The sequence below is a fragment of the Callithrix jacchus genome, chromosome 4, assembly GCF_049354715.1.
Source record: "Callithrix jacchus isolate 240 chromosome 4, calJac240_pri, whole genome shotgun sequence".
NCBI lineage: Eukaryota > Metazoa > Chordata > Mammalia > Primates > Cebidae > Callithrix > Callithrix jacchus.
The window spans coordinates 174,215,806-174,235,978 of record NC_133505.1 but is presented as its reverse complement, the minus strand read 5'-3'; the positions used below and the strand labels follow the sequence as shown (position 1 = coordinate 174,235,978).

At 51.8% G+C, this 20,173-nt stretch overlaps 1 long non-coding RNA gene across 1 annotated transcript; it reads right to left on the bottom strand.

Annotated features, from left to right (window-relative positions):
- Positions 1-10,575, bottom strand: LOC144582371 (uncharacterized). Its single transcript, XR_013534957.1, has 2 exons — positions 10,273-10,575; positions 1-4,042 (listed from the first exon to the last, which is right to left on the bottom strand). It is a non-coding gene; the product is annotated as an uncharacterized LOC144582371 (long non-coding RNA).
- Between the last annotated feature and the right edge of the window lie 9,598 nt (positions 10,576-20,173).

Below are 20,173 nucleotides of genomic sequence, written 5' to 3'. Positions count from 1 at the left end.
TGTGCTCCAAGCTTTTTTTTTTTTTTTATATTAAGCAGCATTTTTTTTTTTTAATGGACTGGAGGTTTCAGTGGGACAGGAGAATCACAAGGAATCAGGTGTTCAGAGGAATGTATTGAGTAGAGGTGAGGAACTAGGATGTTGAAAAGTAAAAAAAGGAGAGAAGGAGAGGAAGAAAGAGGAAGAAAAAGAGGGAGAGAGAACAGGAATATTGCTTCATTCTAAAAATGGGTATTAATAATGGCCGATCAATATTTTGTGTATTTAACATGGAGAACTCTATAAATATTTATTGAGTTTACTCGTTCCGGATCTGAGTTGAAGTCCTGGATATCCTTATTAATTTTCTGTCTCGTTGAGTCTAAATCTCGTTATGGGTCTTATGTATCTGGGTATTAAGAGCTCTTATTGTTGCATTGATCCTTTTACCACTGTATCTTTGTTGCTTTGAAATCTATTTTATCAAATGTGAGAATTGCAACTCCTGCTTTTTGTTTATTTATTCATTTTTGCTCTCCATTTGGTTGGTAAATTTTTCTCCAACCTTTTGTTTTGAGTCTTTGTGTATCTTTGGATATACCATTAGGTTTTGGCTGTATCTTTTGATTGGGGAATTTAGTCGATTTAAATTTAGGGTTACTGCCATTTGATGTTAACTGGCTGTTTTATCCATTCGTTGATGTAAATTCTTCTTTATGTTGATGCTCTTTACTTTTTGGTATGTTTTTAGAAAGGCTCATACTGGTTGTTCCTTCCTATGTATAATGCTTCTTTCAGAAGTTCTTATAAAGCAGGCCTGGTGGTAATAAAATCTCTGAGTACTTGCTTGTTCATAAAAGATTTTATTTTTCCTTCAATTGTGAAGCTTAGTTTGGCAGGATATGAGATTCTAGGCTGAAAGTTCTGTTCTTTAAGTATGTTGAATATTGGCCCCCACTCTCTTCTGGCTTGTAGGGTTTCCACTGAGAGATCTGCTGTAAGTCTAATAGGCTTCCCTTTATGGGTAACCTGGCCTTTCTCTCTGGCTGCCCTTAGTATTTTCTCCTTCATTTCGATCCTGGTGAATCTAACGATTATGTGCCTTGGGGTTGCTCTTCTTGAGGAATATCTTTGTGTTGTTGTCTGTATTACCTGGGGTTGAATAGTGTCCTGCCTTGCTAGATTGGGAAAATTTTCCTGGATAATATCCTGAAAAGTATTTTCCAGCTTGGATTCATTCTCTCCATTACATTCAGGTACACCAATCAAACATAGATTGGGTCTTTTCACATAGTCCCGTATTTCTTGGAGACTTTGCTCATTCCTCTTCATCCTTTTTTCTCTATTCTTGTCTTAAGAATTTCATTAAGACCAACTTAATGAAATAAAACGACATGACAAGAATTGACAACCCTCATTCAAAATAAATCTGGGCTGGGCTCGGTGGCTCACGCCTGTAGTTTCAGCACTTTGGGAGGCCAAGGTGGGAGGATCACCTGAACTCAGGACTTCGAGGCCAACCTGACCAACATAGTGAAATCCCGTCTCTACTAAAAATACAAAAATTAGCCAGACATGGCGGTGTGCACCTGTCATCCCAGCTACTTGGGAGGCGGAGGCAGGGGAATTACTTGAACCTGGGAGGTGGAGGTTGCAGTGAGCTGAGACTTCGCCACTGCACGCCAGCCTGGGTGACAGAGCGAGACTCCGTCTCAAACAAACAAACAAAAAATAAATCTGGTCTGGCCCCAAGACAGGCCACTGAGAGAGAATACGGCCATTAACCACAGTCCATAAACCGCTGTCCCCTGAGCTGCTCTAGAGCAGGATGGCACACTTCTGCCCGTGCCAGATCCAGCCTGCTTCTGTAAACAAAGGTTCACCGTGGCAGCCACGCTTATCCTCTGTGTGTCCCGGCTGCTTTCACTTTACAGCAAGCTGAGCGGTGGTAACAGAGACGCCGAGGCCTGCAGAGCTGAAGACCCTTAGCACCGGCCCTCATTAGGAGAGCTTGCTCCGAGGCCTGCAGAGCCGAGGACCCTTAGCACCGGCCCTCATCAGGAGAGCTTGCTGCTGGGGTGACGGCCTGTCGTCTGGTTTAGAATGCTGTCTTGGGTTAGTTTCCTGCATCTCCTCTTGCACAGCCTGGCAGGACCTCGGCTGGACCTCGGCACACCTCCCGCCGTGTGCAGCTGTGTCTCGCTGTCACCCAGCCGGGCTCACACTCTTGACCCTCGAGCCGTCGGCTGCCAGGCCATCCCCGTGGCTTCCCGGGTGCCCTGAACCTCTTTGGAGGATTACCAGAGGACTTGTCTAGAGTGGCCTGGGTCTTAGCATTTAGAATTTGGTCACGTGACTCTGCAAACAGTGATTTCTTGTGAGTACAATGAAACTCTGTGTGCAGAGGTCAGGAATAACGGCTCATTCCCCAGGCTTCAGGGAAGACTGTTGGCCTCCAGCCATGGCCTGGGCTGCGGAGAGCTGCTGGCCACAGGCCTCAGCCCTTCCTGGGACAGCTGTGTCCCACCACGGATCTGGCTGGAAGCGCCCGGCTCAGCCCTCTTGCCCTTCCTAAGGACCACCCAGCAGCCTCCACCAGAGCTCTGTCTGGCAGGCTCCCCCTCCGACTGACTGTCCTCCTGTCCCCTACAGGCTGGTGACAGACCTGCTATTTGGGTCAGGCTGCTCAGCCTGGGGTGTCCTCCTCTCTGTGTTCATGAGAGCCCTAATGGGGTCTCCCGAAGGCCATGGGGCTCCATCCTCTGGGCTGCTGAAGTGGAAGAGCTTGCACATGCAGGCAGCAGCAGGCACCCCAGCCCTCCACATAGACAGCCTCAGCCCTCCACTCAGACGGCACCAGCCCTCCACTTAGATGGCCTCGGCCCAAAACTGAAGACAGACCCAGCCCACCACATAGACGGCCTCAGCCCTCCACTTAGATAGCACCAGCCCTCCACTTAGATGGCCTCAGCCCGAAACTGAAGACAGACCCATCCCATGCTGATCTCCCGTTGGCTGGCCCTGGTCCATGCCCATGGTCCCACATTTGTTCCTGCTGAGGGGCTGCATGTCCTGTGGCGCTGGGATCTGGGCAGAGGGAGCCACCAGGGTCAGCTGCTCTCGGCACACGGTCGGTTCCCCCCAGCTGATGGGGAGTGGGGCCCAGCAGACCAGGGAAGGACCAGGAAGAGAAATTTTATTCCTCCTTGTCCATTTTGCCCTTGAGGGGCAGCCTGGGGTGACTTGAAAGCTATGAGCAACTTTTGCCCTGTGACCGTGGACACATTTTCTATGGGGAAAAAAATGTGTTTTTTATTGGTTCATCTGTCTTTCTCCCTGCCCTGGCCTCCAGATTTGTAGCGCGGCTGTCTTAGGTGGGACCTGTTTGATTGCAGATGGAGTAAAGAGGTTGTGGCAGTGGCATGCCAAGGCTAACTTAGGCATGTGGCCTCCTGTGGCCGCCACACGGGCTCATGCCAGGACCAGCAGCTCCTTCTCAACCAGACCCCGCCCACTCCCGTTTCTGGTTCAGCCCTGCTCCGGTGGTGTTTCCTTGGAGCTTGCTTTGTGGGTGGCCTTTCTGAGGGCTGCAGCAATTCCAGGGCCAGCCGGGTGGTCATCGCTCCCTTCTGGCTGGCCGCTCCCTTGTCGTGGCTGCACTCTCCAGCCCTTAGAAAGCTGTGTCCTCGCTGGCGAGGGCTGGTCACACACCCACTAGGGAGGAGCTGGGGAGGTTGGGTGGCCGCACACCCACCTGGGAGCCCAGGAGTAGGCGGGAAGGTCAGGTTTCATGGATGAAGGTGATGGGGCTGCTGGCCAGGTCCCGCCAACTCCTGCTCAGAGGCTGCTGACCACGGGGTGGGGTGGGGAGGACCAGACTTCCTTCCTTCCTGACCAACTCCAGGCGAGGCTCCCGTCCATCAGATGAGGCTTCCTTCAGCCCTGCGGTGCTCACCCTGAGCTCGGAGGGTGTGGGAGGTCAGAGACTGACGAGACGCAGCTGGCGGCAGCGCTGCTCCCCAGAAATGCGATGCTTGCGGGAGTTGACGCTTCCAGGAGCCACCTTAAAAAAGTAAAGGGAAACAGATACAGCTCATTTGAATAATGTATTGCATTTAACCTACCACATCTCAACCCAACAATTTCAGTATTTCTCAACATAAGCAATGGTTAATGGGCAGCTTTCGCTTCCTGCTCAGGGTGTGCCTCCCAGCACAGCATGGCACCAGCAGGTTTCCAGGGCGCCATGGCCATGTGTGCCGGCAGCTCCTGGACCAGAACGGGTAGCTGGGTCTCCTTGGCTGGCAAGACAAGCAGCAAAAGGTAGGCACAGAGCCTCAGCTGGGAACTCATGGAATTACTGACCACCCCCAGGAATCCCCAGACACCAGGACCTCCAGCCACAGCTGGGCTGCTGTGCACCTGCAGCCAGATGAGGGCAGGGGGTGGTCCTGCTGGTCTTGGCCTGCTTGAGAACTGACTGGGCACAGTCTAGGACCCCCCTCCCCTTATCCTCCAACCCCCTTGACTGGTGATATAGTTTGGCTGGGCCTCCACCCAAATCTCATCTTGAATTGTAATTCCCAGAATTCCCACATGTGTGGGAGGGATCCAGTGGGAGGTAATTGAATGATGAGGGGCTGGTCTTTCTCATGCTGTTCTCATGATAGTGAATAAGTTTCATGAGATCTGTTGGTTTTATAAAGAGGAGTTCTGCACAAGCTCTCTCGCTGCCTGCTGCCATCCGTGTAAGACGCGACTGGCGCCTCATTGCCTTCTGCCATGATTGTGAGGCCTCCCCAGCCATGTGGAACTGTAAGTCCATTAAAGCTCTTTTTCTTCCCAGTCTTATGTCTTTATCAGAAGCGTGAAAACAGACTAATCCAGCTGTCTCATGGGGGCCGTGGGCTCTGCAGGCATAGAAACAGGGCTCCCTGTCACCTGGCCTGGCATAAGCACCCACGCATCTGCTGCATTTTAGCTGAGCAGATCCCCCATCTGCCCCACCCTGCTGAGCACCTGCTATGCTGCACACTGTCTATGGTGGGGGTTCTGTGCCTCGGTTGACCTTGGATGAGAAGAGATTGAAGGGCATGGAGACCTGAGGGTGCAGAGCTTGCCCTCTGGGATGACTCTACCTCAAGGGCACTCGCTAATTGAAACCCCGTGGAACCCTCTGTGCCCAGCTCAGGCCATCCTTCCATGCTGCCTCTTCTTTGAGTATCTCACAGAGATCCAAGCCCCTGGTGAGGCCACAGCTGTGCAGTGCCCTCCCCAGGGTTTCTGTGCCCCATCCTCCCTCCCCAGCTCAGCACATGCAGCCCTGGGTCCTGTGGGTGCATTTTCCCTCGGTCCTCCCTGCAGGGGTGGGGGCTGTCCCTCTGGGCAGCTGTCCTCACCCCACACTGTGGAGCACCCAGCATGGGGAGCCCCCACCACGCCATCCTGCACAGAACCACCCCACACTGCAGAGCACCCAGCATGGACGGCCCCCACCACACCATCCCGCCCAGAACCACCCCACTCCACAGAGCACCCAGCATGGACAGCCCCCAGCACACCATCCCGTCCAGAACCACCCAACACCACGGAGCACCCAGCATGGACAGCCCCCAGCACACCATCCCGTCCAGAACCACCCAACACCACGGAGCACCCAGCATGGACAGCCCCCAGCACACCATCCCGTCCAGAACCACCCAACACCACGGAGCACCCAGCATGGACAGCCCCCACCACACCATCCCATCCAGAATCACCCCACACCGCGGAGCACCCAGCATGGACAGCCCCCAGCACACCATCCCGCCCAGAACCACCCCACACCACGGAGCACCCAGCATGGACAGCCCCCAGCACACCATCCCGCCCAGAACCACCCCACTCCACAGAGCACCCAGCATGGACAGCCCCCAGCACACCATCCCGCCCAGAACCACCCCACACCACGGAGCACCCAGCATGGACAGCCCCCAGCACACCATCCCATCCAGAATCACCCCACACCGCGGAGCACCCAGCATGGACAGCCCCCAGCACACCATCCCGCCCAGAACCACCCCACACCACGGAGCACCCAGCATGGACAGCCCCCAGCACACCATCCCGCCCAGAACCACCCCACTCCACAGAGCACCCAGCATGGACAGCCCCCAGCACACCATCCCGCCCAGAACCACCCCACACCACGGAGCACCCAGCATGGACAGCCCCCAGCACACCATCCCATCCAGAATCACCCCACACCGCGGAGCACCCAGCATGGACAGCCCCCAGCACACCATCCCGCCCAGAACCACCCCACACCACGGAGCACCCAGCATGGACAGCCCCCAGCACACCATCCCGCCCAGAACCACCCAACACCACAGAGCACCCAGCATGGATAGCCCACACCACACCATCCCGCCCAGAACCACCCCACTCCACAGAGCACCCAGCATGGACAGCCCCCACCACACCATCCCGCCCAGAACCACCCAACACCACGGAGCACCCAGCATGGACAGCCCCCACCACACCATCCCATCCAGAACCACCCCACTCCACAGAGCACCCAGCATGGACAGCCCCCACCACACCATCCCGTCCAGAACCACCCAACACCACGGAGCACCCAGCATGGACAGCCCCCACCACACCATCCCGTCCAGAACCACCCAACACCACGGAGCACCCAGCATGGACAGCCCCCACCACACCATCCCGTCCAGAACCACCCAACACCACGGAGCACCCAGCATGGACAGCCCCCACCACACCATCCCGCCCAGAACCACCCAACACCACGGAGCACCCAGCATGGACAGCCCCCACCACACCATCCCATCCAGAACCACCCCACTCCACAGAGCACCCAGCATGGGCAGCCCCCACCACAGCATCCTGCCTGGAACCACCAGTGCACACGGCTGTGCACAGCAGGCTGTACCAGGGACAAGGGAGAAGGGAAGCAAGGATGTGGAAAGGCTGGAAGCCAGAGAGCACCCATCACTGCTGTGGCCGGCACTGTCTGTCCCCGCCACGTGAGCACCTTCCACATGGGCACGCCATCCTTGGGGGTTCCTACTGACATTTCTCTCTCTTCCATCCACCATCCACACACAGACAGATACATACACATCGCATAGACCTGTATATATACATTGCTCATGTAGACCACACACACACACACACACACACACACACACACACACTTCTCTTATTATCTAAACCTCTCTTTTTCAAGCCTAAGACTTTTCTTCTGTGTAACTAAGGGTCTGTTTAAGTGTTTTGTCAAACTTAAGATCATTCTCTTTCTAGAAAATTCTAGCAGAAATTCTCCTTTCTACTCTTCCCACTCAGGTACCACAGAGATAAATACATCAAGTTTCTGCTTAAATTTCATGTTTGAGTTTCCTTCAGGCATAGCAGGAGTTGTTTGCTGTGACCTGGAGCAGCCACATGGACTGGAGTTTGACACTGAAGCTCCACGAGGGAGAGGCAGTCTTGGCATGAGGCCTGGCGCCCAGCAGGGATGGGATGAAGAGCTGCGGACAGAATGAATGAATGCATGAATCAGGGAATGAGTGAATCCATGTATGAGGGAATGAGGGAATGAGTGAATGCATGAATCAGGAAATGAGTGAATCCATGTATGAGGGAATGAGGGAATGCATGAGTGAGGAAATGAAGGAACGTGTGAATGAGTAGATGCGTGAACGAAGGAATCCGTGAATGACTGAATTTGTGAATGTGTAAATGAGGGAATGAGCGAATGTGAGATTGTGCCCATGCAGTGTTAGGGTGGCAGTGGCTGCCATCCACGGTCACGGTCTTGCAGGCTCTGCCGGCGATGACGCTCAGAGTACACGAGATCTCCCCTGGTTTCCACGCTTCCTTCGCAGCCTTGGAAATCCTGCTGCTGCCTCGATGCCTTCCCCCTGAGGACTGTTCTTGTGGGTTTTTTCTATCAGGTGGTTGTTTTCTGGGTTGAGTTGTATTTTTCTGCTACTGCCTTATATTTCCACTTCTCTTAATTCATCATTCATGCTGTTTATGGATGAACTTAAATTAAATGAACTAATTTCAGCTGTTCACCTCCGTCAGAAGCTTCCAAGTTTCTGACAAGCAGATTGGAATGGCTGGGTCCACGCAGGGCTGGCCCGGCTCTCCCTGCCTGCGTGCCTGTGGTCGCAGTAAGTTCCTCATTCTGAGTCTTACATTTGGGCCCAGAAAATAGAAGCCCAATAGCCCCAGCGCATGCGAAAAAGCGAGGTTGGCAGGAACCACAGCAGACATCATGGAACTCGAACCGCGTGCCAGGCACTGCACCAGGAAAAACGCACACTGCCTCACTGGGTACTTGCCACGCTGCAGGGCAGGTGATGTTCACCCCTTGGGATGGCTGAGGAAACTGAGGCACAGAGGGAGGGAGGAAGTGGCTGTGGCTTGCTCAGCTGGCAGAGTCAGATCCAAACCAGGAAGTCCGATGTCAGAATCTTCTCTTCCAAGACCCTGATCTTGTTGGCGTTTATATTGGTCTGCGATTTGTACCTTCTTCAGACACCTATAGCCTGTCTTCCTTTGAAATAGCTGGGCTGTGACCACCGATGGGCCAGTGCCCTGAACCCTTGCTCACCAGGAGTCTGAAGCAGTGACAGGATGCCTTGGAGACAGGAGACCCTGGCCCTGCTGCTCTAGGCCTGCTCAGCTCAGAGGATGACACCCACCTCCGTGCTGTGGGGTCTCCGTCTCTGAAACAGAGCCCACCTCAGCACCACCACCGTGGAGTCGCAGTGAAGAGCCCATGGGTCTGTGTGCCTATCGCTCTGAGGACCAGATTGGCTCCTTCCAGGGACACATGGTGGGCTGGACGGGGAGGAGGTGAGGCAGCCTCCGGCTGACAGAGGCCAGGGCTGTGCTGTCTTTTGTGAACTGTTTAATTGCTGACCACAGTGTAGAAATATTGGTGCTAAAAATTTTAATTTCAAATGAAACCATATGAAAAATAGCTTCTGAAACTCATACCTCTGTGGCTATTCTTAGTAAGAGAGTGTGGTGTTATTAGTTTATGAGGCCATTTTCGTTAGTGTTGTAAAGACTGATTCTGATCTGAACAAGCTGGGCTGGCCAGTTACACTGTGTCTCCTGGGTCGATATCCGTGATCTCTGGACTTCCCCCTCCGGTGGAATTTCACAGACCTGCCAGATGGGTCACCCAGAGACAATGTGAGGACGCTGCCTGCTGGGGTTCAGGAAGCCAGGTCAGCAGGATAGAGAAAGACCTCTGCATGTGACAGGACCGAGGGTCCAAGGAACAGAAAGGGAGGAGCAGAAACTGTAGAGACCACAGGAGAACAGGGAGGTGGGGCCGCTGCAGAGACGCTGGGTGAAGGGCTGGGGTGAAACTGCGGAGGGGACAAGGGTCACTGTGCAGAGCACCAGAGAGCTTCCAGGAAGCAAAGCTGAGCAGGAAAGGGAGCCTCTGCTGGTGGCACAACACTGCCCCTGCTGCACCGTGTGGGTTAAGGGTGAAACAGGTGGGGGGTTCGGGAAGGCAGCACCACGTGGCTCTGAGTTTCCACCACTCACCATTCACAGCAGGGGAAGGGAGTCACGCCGTGGCGTCTCAGGGTTGGAGGGACGTCGAGGTACGGCTGTGTGCTTTCATCTGATTCCCTACACGTCAGCCCTGCAAGTGGCCTTAACCCCTCAGTGATGGAGCCCGCGTTACCACTTGCCTCAGCCCATTCCACGCATGAACAACTCTTTACCTGTGAGAAGATTCTTCTATCGCTGATATTCTTTAATCAGTGATTCTTCTATCATGGATCCGCAGGAGACAATATTCTTGTCTCCAGGGAGGGAACTAGATGGATGACGATTTTTATGAAAATGCTCTTTGCATTCTTTGAATTTTGAAATATGTGAAGACATTATCAATAAAGACATGACACTGTAATTTAGGGAAAATGCTGCATTAAAAGCTGCATGTTTCAGCCAGCGCAGGGGCTCATACCTGTAACCCCAGCACTTTGGGAGGCCAAGGTGGGTTGATTACCTGAGGACAGGAGTCCGAGACCAGCCTTGCCAACATGGTGAAACGCCATCTCTACTAAAAACATGTAAACTAGTGGGGCGTGGTGGCGGTTGCTTGTAATCCCAGCTACTCGGGAAACTGAGGCAGGAGACTCACTTGAACCTGGGAGGTGGAGGTTGCAGTGAGCTGAGGTCCCAGCATTACGCTCCAGCCTGGGAGACAGAGCAAGACTCAGTCTCAAAAACAAAACAAAACAAAACAGAACGACCTACCTGTCTCCATGCCAGCTCAGGTTCTGACCCTCAGGCCCACACAGGTCACGCCCTCCGCCCTCAGTGCTTCCCCAGCTACAGGAAGAGAGCAGCAGAGCCCCTCATAACTCTTCCTTAGGTGGGAAAAATCCTCTGTAAACACGGACTTCAGTCCCTTATCGATCCCAGACATACTTCCCTAGCTCCTTTTATGGATGGCTTAAAAAGTGGTCTGTGAGACTAAAAACAGGAGACGTCCTCTCATGGGACCGGGGGAAGGAGGACACAGCTGTCCTCGTCTGTGGACCTTGTTCCAAGAAAGACAAACAGAGCCAGGCGCGTGCTCCGTGAGGCTGCAGGTTGACCCGTTTCCGGGGAACGCAGCGCACACGCCTTCCTACGTCTGTTGTTATTAATCTTGTCTTCTTCATCCTATTACTGTTCATGAGCTTTTTGGAATTAAGATTGCATTTTAGTCAGTTTCTCTTAAATCTTATCCCATCATTCAACCTGTCCAGATGATGAGTTCCCTAAAAGCAGAGAAGATACTTAACTCACTCTTGTCTCCCTGGAAGGAAGCCTTGCAAGGGTCAGAAATCCTCACGGAATGTGGAGAAAGCAGCTCCAGACACCACTTGTGAATCTCACCTGATTTTTGCTGACTTAGAAAGGGTGTAGATTTTGAAGACCACTTGGTATTTTAAACGAAATTATTCATAGTAGCTGAAGGCTGACCTCTGCCCCGGCTCTGCTGGTTTCTCCTGGGTGGCCTTGGGGAAGTGAGCTCAGCTGCCCTGCCCTGAGCGAAGGGATTGTCTTGTGGCCTGGGAGCTTCCTTCCAGCAGCGGTCATCTGTCTGCTGTGGTTCTGGGTCCCGTTTCTCCAGCACAGATGAGACCCCCGTGGCTGAGCACTCAGAGCCCCGTTCATCTGGTCAGAGATCCTATTACAGAACAGGGCACTGTCTGGAAATGAGCCCCAAATTCGAGTGCTTCTCCAGCACCACAGAGCAACAGCCCCCCCCCACCCCATGAATGCTTCTGTGGATTTTCAGGCCTAACTGTAAGCATTAAAATTCATACAGAAATGAAAAACACCCAGGGCTATCATTAGCCATTTAAATATTTGGATTTTTTAAGTTAAATCCTCAGCAAAGTAATATTTCGGTGATTTTTTTTTTAAAGAAAAGAAAGATAGTATCCACCCACATAACACCCTCTGTAGGCTGCTGGGCTGCAGGGACACTGGGGAGGAGAGGGCACTGGCTATTAAATCAAGTTCAGAATCTGATGAATATCTTAGGCAGGACATTCACATTTCTGAATGGAGACAGTGTTGTGATTTAAAGCTGTGGAAGGACCATCTATTACCTAGGAGGGAACAGAGAATTCATGAGCCTGTCTGAGTTTCATCAGGAGTAGGAGATGATGACCTTTACTGAATACTGTTTAAAGGAACAGCAGGATACTGGAGCCAAAGTTTTAACTGTTTCACAAATTCTTGTTAAACATATTGTTTATGTGTCTACTATATGCAAGACTATCTATCAAGAAATAACCTTACTCTTCACAGTAACTGTCTTAGTCTATTTCCCGTTTCTACAACTGAATACCCAAGACTGGATTATTTATAAAGAAAAGAAATTTATTTCTTCACAGTTCTGAAGGTTGTGAAGTCCCAGGTCAAGCGGCCACATCCATCGAGAGCCATTTTGCTGGCAGGGGGACTCTACAAAGCCCTGAGGCGGCACAGGGCATCATGTGGTGAGAAAGCGCCCAAGAGAATCAACCCGACTTTCATAACAGACCCGCTCTCATCGTGATAACAAACCCACTCTTGTGATAAGACATTAATCCACGAACCCCCTTCATCCACAAACGCACAAGCAAATTAATCCATTTATGTGAGTGGAGCCCTCATGATCCAATCACCTTTCAAATGCCTTACCTCTCAAGATGGCCTCACTGGGGATCAAGTTTCAACATGAGTTTCAGAAGGGACAAACATTTAAACCAGAGTCGTAACTTAGAAAGAAGCTATTATGATTTTTATTTTTGCAAAAGAAACTAAGGCCCCAAAAGATTGTTTCTTTCACTAAAAAGAAAGGTGATACTGAGTACCTACTGTTTGCTACTTAGAACCCCAGAATATATGTGGGTGACATGAAAATCTATGGCGAAAAGACTATGTCAAGAGATTGGCCTTTGTGTTACAGCAAAAAAGAATCTAACTTAATATTTGGGGTATGGGCTGTGAAAACAACAAGTTTCTTTTTAAAATTATAATATCCAGGCTAAAAATAAAAAGCATTTATTTCAGATAAATTTAAGAAAAATAGAGCAATAGATTGTTCTTTACATATATATATATATTCTATCGTTGTGTTTTTCTGATGTAAAACATACTAATATAATTTTGTTGGAAAATGAGTAAAGCAGAGAAGTTGACTTCCAGACATGTTGGAATAACTGGTACTGGACTTGTCCTTCCACAGTAAACAATGAAAAACCTTGAAAAAAATATAGGTAACGGCTGTTTTCAGACAGTGGGCGATAAGTAGCACAGGACTGTGGCCGATTAGGGAATAAACATGAGGTGAGCCTTAAGATTACTGCGGCTGCCTGAGTTTTTAGATTGTGCTCCAGAGAGGAGAAGCCCGAGCAGAACATGGTGGTCTTTTTGTTGAGAAGACAGAGATGGGACTTAGCGAGGTTGGGGTGCCTATAATTTTCAGAGAAGGGAGTAGGGAGCAATAGAAGAAAGAATCCCAGAAGTCTACATAAGAATGTCATTGAGCCTGTTGCTGAATGCTAACTATGCATGTGTAGAATGAACTTGCAGCAGATGTTGGAAAGAACTATCGGGAAGCTATAAAGAAAACCTTCCCAGGAATCCTGCAACTGATTCTGGTCAGGCCAGAATAAAAAGACCTCACTGAAAAACCCGAGACATTCACTAAAGATTTTAAAGGGGTCACCCCTTAGGAGAGAAGCTAAATTAGACCTAGAAAAAAAGTGGCCCTAAACCTTCCCTAGCAAACCTTAAAAACTAGCCTCAAAAGAATAGATCTCATAAGCACGTTACTCAAATACCTACTAAACAAAACACAACAATCTTCAAAAGAGGCCAATGAAATACACTTGCTTAGCAGTATACCACTGTAATGTCCAGCATCCCATAAAAAATTACTAGACATAAAGAAGCTGGAAAATGTGATCCATAGCCAGGAGAAAAGTTAGTCAATACATACATACCCAGAAGTGAAAGAGAGAATCGAATTAGCAGGCAACAACTTTAAAAACTATTACAGGGCTGGGCGCGGTGGCTCATGCCTGTAATCCCAGCACTTTGGGAGGCTGAGGCGAGTGGATCACGAGGTCAAGAGATCGAGACCATCCTGGTCAACACGGTGAAACCCTGTCTCTACTAAAAACACACAAAAAAATTAGGTGGGCATGGTGGCGTGTGCCTGTAATCCCAGCTACTCAGGAGGCTGAGGCAGGAGAATTGCCTGAACCCAGGAGGCGGAGGTTGCGGTGAGCTGAGATCACACCATTGCACACCAGCCTGGGTAACAAGAGAGAAACTTCACCTCGGAAAAAAAAAAAAAAAAAAAAAAACCTATTACAAATATGCTTAAAGATTAAAAAAAAAATTTGAACATAAGAAAAAAAGATGATATAAAGAACCAAATAGAACTTTTAGTTGTAAAATACATCATCTGAATTGAACATTCACTGGGTGGGCTTCATAGACTAAGTACGGCAGAAACAAAGGTCACTCAATTTGGAGACATGTCGATAGAATCTAAAAAGAAGCACTGTGGGATAAAAGATCTAAGAAAGCAACAGAGCCTCAGAGACCTAAGGAACAGTGTCAGGTGAATACAAATATCTGCAGATTTATGAAATTGGGAGTCCCAGAGGGAGGGCAGAATAATTTTGGAATGACCCCAAATTTTCCAAATTAATCAAAACTAGAAACCCTCAAGTACAAGAACTTCATAATATTCATATATATATATATATTTGAAAACCCAAACGGTAACAGAGCCCACCAGAATCAGATTGCTCTTCTCCCTGGTTCATCTGTCCCTCTCTGACATCTGTTAGGGTAGGGAGTCAGGCAGGAGCAGGGCAGGAGAGGGACTCCCAGCCAGGAATGTCAGGCAGCCGTCAGGGGATGGGCAGGTGGCGGCTAACTGCGTCTCTAAAATAAAAATTGGTTGTAGCCAGTGGCAGAGCAAGTCTGTCTGTTTCTCTACAGACGGAAAAAAAACCCTGAAGCTGGTGATCAGCAGCTTCCCAATAAGATCTCTGGAGTTGGGCAAGTGGGTTCAAGCATGCGCACTAAGAGGCAAAATGGGAGCGTTTAACCGGTGTACGACGTTCCCGTGGGAACACGACTGACAGGGGAAGAGCGCTTCAAATGAGCATGTGCCCAGCTCCAGAAACCGGCCGCGCGCGCTCCCCGCCCAAGCGCTACAGGCCGCTGCGCACGCGGACAGCCCACCCCAAGGGACCAACCAAGGAAGTAGGGAGGCAAGGCCCCAAGTCAGAGGTCGAAGCCCACTCTGGCCTTGAAGGGGCCTGCTTGGCCCTCTTCCAAGTGCACTTTTCTTTCTTTCCACGCCTGTTCCAAAGCTTTTTTTTTTTTTTTTTTTTTTTGAGACGGAGTTTCGCTCTTGTTACCCAGGCTGGAGTGCAATGGCGCGATCTCAGCTCACTGTAACCTCCACCTCCTGGGTTCAGGCAATTCTCCTGCCTCAGCCTCCCGAGTAGCTGGGATTACAGGCACGCGCCACCATGCCCAGCTAATTTTTGTATTTTTAGTAGAGACGGGGTTTCACCATGTTGACCAGGATGGTCTCGATCTGTTGACCTAGTGATCCACCCGCCTCGGCCTCCCAAAGTGCTGGGATTACAGGCGTGAGCCACCGCGCCCGGCCCCGTTCCAAAGCTTTGTAATGAACTTCCACTCCTGCTCCAAAACTTGTCTCTGTCTCTTCTTCCGCCTTATGCCCCTCAAGCGAATTCTTTCTTCTGAGCAGGCAAGAACTGAGGCTGCTGCAGACCCGTACTACCCACCGTGGGTAACACATCCACTCACCCAGCAGGTGCAGCTGAGTCAGCTGGCGGAGCGTTAGGAGCATGGTTCTGGCACCAGGATACCTTGGTCACATCTCGACTGCTACTTTCCAGCTGTGTGCTGGCCGACAAGTTCTTTGACCTGTGCCTTGGCTTCCTCGCTGGTGAAACAGGGGATACGTGTATCTTCTCACAGGATTGCCATGAGGATCGACACATTCCCATGGTGCCCTGGGAAGAGGGCCTGGGACTAGAAGGCCTGGAGCAGGTGTCACCTCTATGAGGAGCACCAGCCCCTGGGAATAGTGTGGAGCCACGTGGTAGGCAGGAAATGATTTGTTGAATAAATGCATTAAAGGCTACAGATCTTTTGTTCCCCAAAGTTGTCCAGAGAAAATGAAGATAGTAAGTGATTAACACACACACACACACACACACACACACCACACACATCACACACACATACTACCACACACACCACACAAACACCACACACACACACACCTCTCCACACACATACATACCACATACGCATATACCATATACAAGCCACACACCATATATACACCACACACCACACACACATACACCATACACGCCACACACAACACAACCTCACATACGCCACACACATCACACACATCACACATACTACACACAACACATACACACACCACATCCCACATACTGCACACACCACACGCACACACAGAGCACACACACCACAACCACACATACACCACACTCATCACACATACCACAGGCACTACAAACACCACACACATCACACAAACATATACCACATGCACCAACCACACAACACAACCACAAACACACACCCCATCCCACACTACACCCCCACACGCATCCCCCAGACACCACACACACACATACAGAGCACACACCACACACAGTCCCCCACATACACCGCATGCATCACACGCACAGATACCACACAACACAACCACATGCACACACACACCACCCACAGATACCATACACATACCAAACACCAAACACACAACCCAACCACACACACACCACACACATCACATACATATATACCCTGCACACCACACACACACCACACACAAATACCACACAAACGCACCATACACTTACACACCCCCACACACATACCAAACACATTTTTATGTTAGAGATTGATTCTTTACCGACCTTTGAGTTCAAAATTTCAAAACGATTCCTTTGTGAATTTCAGCAACAGTTTACCCATTGGTGACTTTTGCCATCACTGAGTGGAGAGCCGAATTTTAGCTGTGGCCAAGCAGAGAGGCCTCGAGTTCAATGAAGACTTTGCTGGCAGCACGGAGCAGCTTCCCCTGGAAGTGGTGACAGTGTGCCAGTTCCTCCCCTGAGGGCAAACAAGGGCAGGACTGCATGCCACGGAGACACCTGCTCAGGCGACGCTCGCAGCCAAACAGAAGCCACGCACAGCGTCCTCTCCAAGCCACGAGAGCCACGCTACAGCCTGGCAGTGAGGCCTCAGCCCTTGGGCTCTTGTGGCCCCAAGAGGGACGTGAGGACACGTTTCTGTTTCAAGTCGGTGCAGACATTTCTTAGGTTTGGCAAGCGCTGCTCTAGCCCATAGTTTGGCACTTTCGGTGCGGTAGAATTGCGTTTTCCTTAACACCAGCTATGACTGGGAGCACGCTCAGGGGTTCAGCCCCTCGTAGGGGAAGCAAGAGGCTGTAGGGGGTCTCAGCTGGCTGCTTTGGTGGCTGTGGGAGCTGTGGCCAGAGACAGGCTCTTCACCTTGCCCTGGCCGCTGCCCACACACTGGGCATTCTCTGCTGCACGGGCTGCTCTACCGGGGGCAGTGAAGCCAACATCCCCTCCCTGAATGTGGATGTGGACACTGGACGGGGTTGATTCTGCCGCTTTGGGTGACGGATCTGCAACAGGAAGCACTTGGGGTTGTGGGGGGCCCTCTCCAAACCAGAGTTAGGAGGGAGCCAGACACCTGGAGCTGGCCACGGGGGCAGAGGGAGGAAGGTCCCACCGGTCTTCCAGCCCTGAGCTCAGCAAACCCTCTATCTGGCTTTGGGATCCGTCAGCTTCCCTAATATTCTCCCAATAAATGCAACTCCACTTCCTTCCCCGAAGCCGGTGCCAGGGTTTCTCATTACCCACAACCAACAGTGCAGCGCAGGCTTGGGAGGAGGCAAGCCCAGCTCCAAAGCCAGGAGGATGAGCGAGGCCAGTCCAAGGACCGCCATCTACTGGGACTTGGTTCAATGCCCTCCTTCCTCCCGGAATAGAAAGAGAGAGACAGACAGAGAGACACAAAGAGACAGAGACAGAGAGAGTTGGAGACAGAGAGGGAGAGAGAGACAGAGACAAAGAGACACAGAGAGAGAGGGACAGAGAGACAGAGACAGAGAGAGTCAGAGACAGAGAGGGAGAGAGACACAGAGACAAAGAGACACAGAGAGAGAGGGACAGAGAGACAGAGACAGAGAGGGAAAGAGAGACAGAGACAAAGAGACACAGAGAGAGAGGGACAGAGAGACAGAGAGGGAGAGAGAGACAGAGACAGAGAGGGAGAGAGAGACAGAGACAGAGGGAGAGAGAGACAGAGACAGAGAGGGAGAGAGAGAGACAGAGACAGAGACAGAGAGGGAGAGAGAGGGAGAACACGATTGACAGGTGCAGAGAGGAGAAAGCCCAAGTAATACCTGGACTCTGAGGCCGGCCAGACCCACCGTGGGGTTCCCGGCTGCAAGAACTTGGCACACAAGCTGGCTTGTGTGGTCTCTGTCTTACCACCAAGAGGGTTCTATGCACTGAGCTCCCTTCCTCCGGCAGCCGGGTGAGACACCCTGTGGCTTGGCCCCAGCATGGAACAGTGGGTGTGGGACAACCCTCGGCCATGTGGGCTGTGACCCCAGCACGGCCCCCTCCCTGGGTTTGGACCTGGAAGTCAGGCTCGGAGAAGCTCCTGCAGGACCTACAGCTGTGCCATGGTGGGCGTGGGAGGGAGCACAGTTGTGGAAAGGCAGGGATGCCACTGCAGGCTCTGAGATCATCCCCACTGTGCGCTGTCCACCCGTGGGCCTCCATCTGTGTGCGAGGCTGAGTGTGCGTGGAGCCTGAGACAGGCTGCGCGTGAAAGAAGCCCGGGTGCTCTGTGCAATGCAGTCCCAAGCACAGGGGACTGAGGGGCCTCCTGGGCTGCAGCAGGGTGGAGCACCCCCACCACAGCACCCAATTCCTGGAGCCCTCCTGTCCCCGCTTGTCCCGGTCCCCAACGCTGTCCTGGCTCCTGTCAGCCTCATGTCCTCTACCATCTGTGTGGCCTCGCCCTTCACCTCAGCCTGGTGGGAGCAGAGCGGGCCCCTGCATGGCCACCAGCTCCTGTTATCAACAGGGCCCCATCCACCTTTCATGCAGGCCTCAGGTGCCTGGTGTTGGCCACTGGCCTTTGTCCCAGCTGGTCCCGGGGGGCCCTCGTGGGGAGTGTGCCCCAGGACTGGCACAGAGCTCGTCTCTCCTGGAGGCCTCTGCCTCGTGCCATCGCAGGCGCTCTGCAGGCCCCGGCTTCCTTTATCGCCTCTCGCTGGCCAGGAGTAGAGAGTGGTGAAGGGGCTGGTCACCCGCATCTCACCGCTCACTTTGGGCTCACCCCAGTGGCGCCTTTGTCATCTTGGGGTGGAAAATGGAAGCAACTCTGTGAAAACAGGGCGTTTGGAGGCTGCTGGGCTCGTCTCTGGAGCAAGGCCGGGTCCTTGGGGCCTGGGGTGCACAGGCCATCACACCATGGTGCAGGCCCCTTGGGGACAGCAGCAGCCCTGCCCGTCTGCAAGGCAGGGAGGAGACTCGGGTGGGTCCACCCCACCGGCCTTTGAAGCAGGAAGGTCAGTATGGGCTCGAGTTGTTTATTATTACAAGAACGAACGGATTTTCTAAGAGATTGCTCTTAGGCCGGCACTATGCTAGGTAAGGGCTTTACTATTCAATTTTTAGAAGCATCTTATGAGGCAGGATCTATTTTTCTATTTACTAAAGAGAGGGTTAAGTAACCTGCTGGGGTGGGAGGGGACATCCCTCAGTCTGTGCGCAGGAGAGCCCAGGGGGCACCCTGGGGGATGGCGCAAGGCAGAAGGGGGCCCAGGCACACAGTGCTGGAGGCGGCTGGAGCCAGACCAGGGTCTGAGGAGGACAGAGAGGGCGCGGAGGCCAGGCTTCAGCAGGAGCCTCGCCAAGGACAGGGCGTGTGCGGGGACACGGCCGTGCTCTCGACGACCCTTTGGAGTTGGCTCCAAACCTTGCCTGCAAAGCTGTTTTGCTCTTTGAAGAGAAATAAGATCACTTAAGATTTCTGTTTTTTCTTTTTAACAGAAAAAATAAATAAATACAATTATTATTATTGTTATTCACAGGAATGTGAGGCCAGCCCAGTTCAACATTTGGAGTTTATTTGAGCAGAGAGAACCTCTTAAAAATGGAGAATCCCTCTTTTTTAAAAAGCATTTGCTGAATTTCAAAAACACATAATGTGTCTTCTCCCTACATCCAATATAGTTAGAAGACAGCTTAGTGAGGACCCCTCGTCACACGCAGGACAATCCAGAGGAGGCAGAATGTCTCAGCTTCCTGCCCTGCAGCCAGGTGTTCCCAGACATGTCTGTGGACAGCAGCAGTTCTGCCTGCGCGGGGCGTGGGGCGCGGAGGACAGAGACGGATCCATCTGCGTGTCGTCATCCTCATTCATCAGCACCGTCCTCTCCAGTGACCTTTCTGTCACCATGATTCACGCGCTCGTTTATTCATTCATTCTCTCATTTCACAAACAGCTGTGTGCTCTCACCATG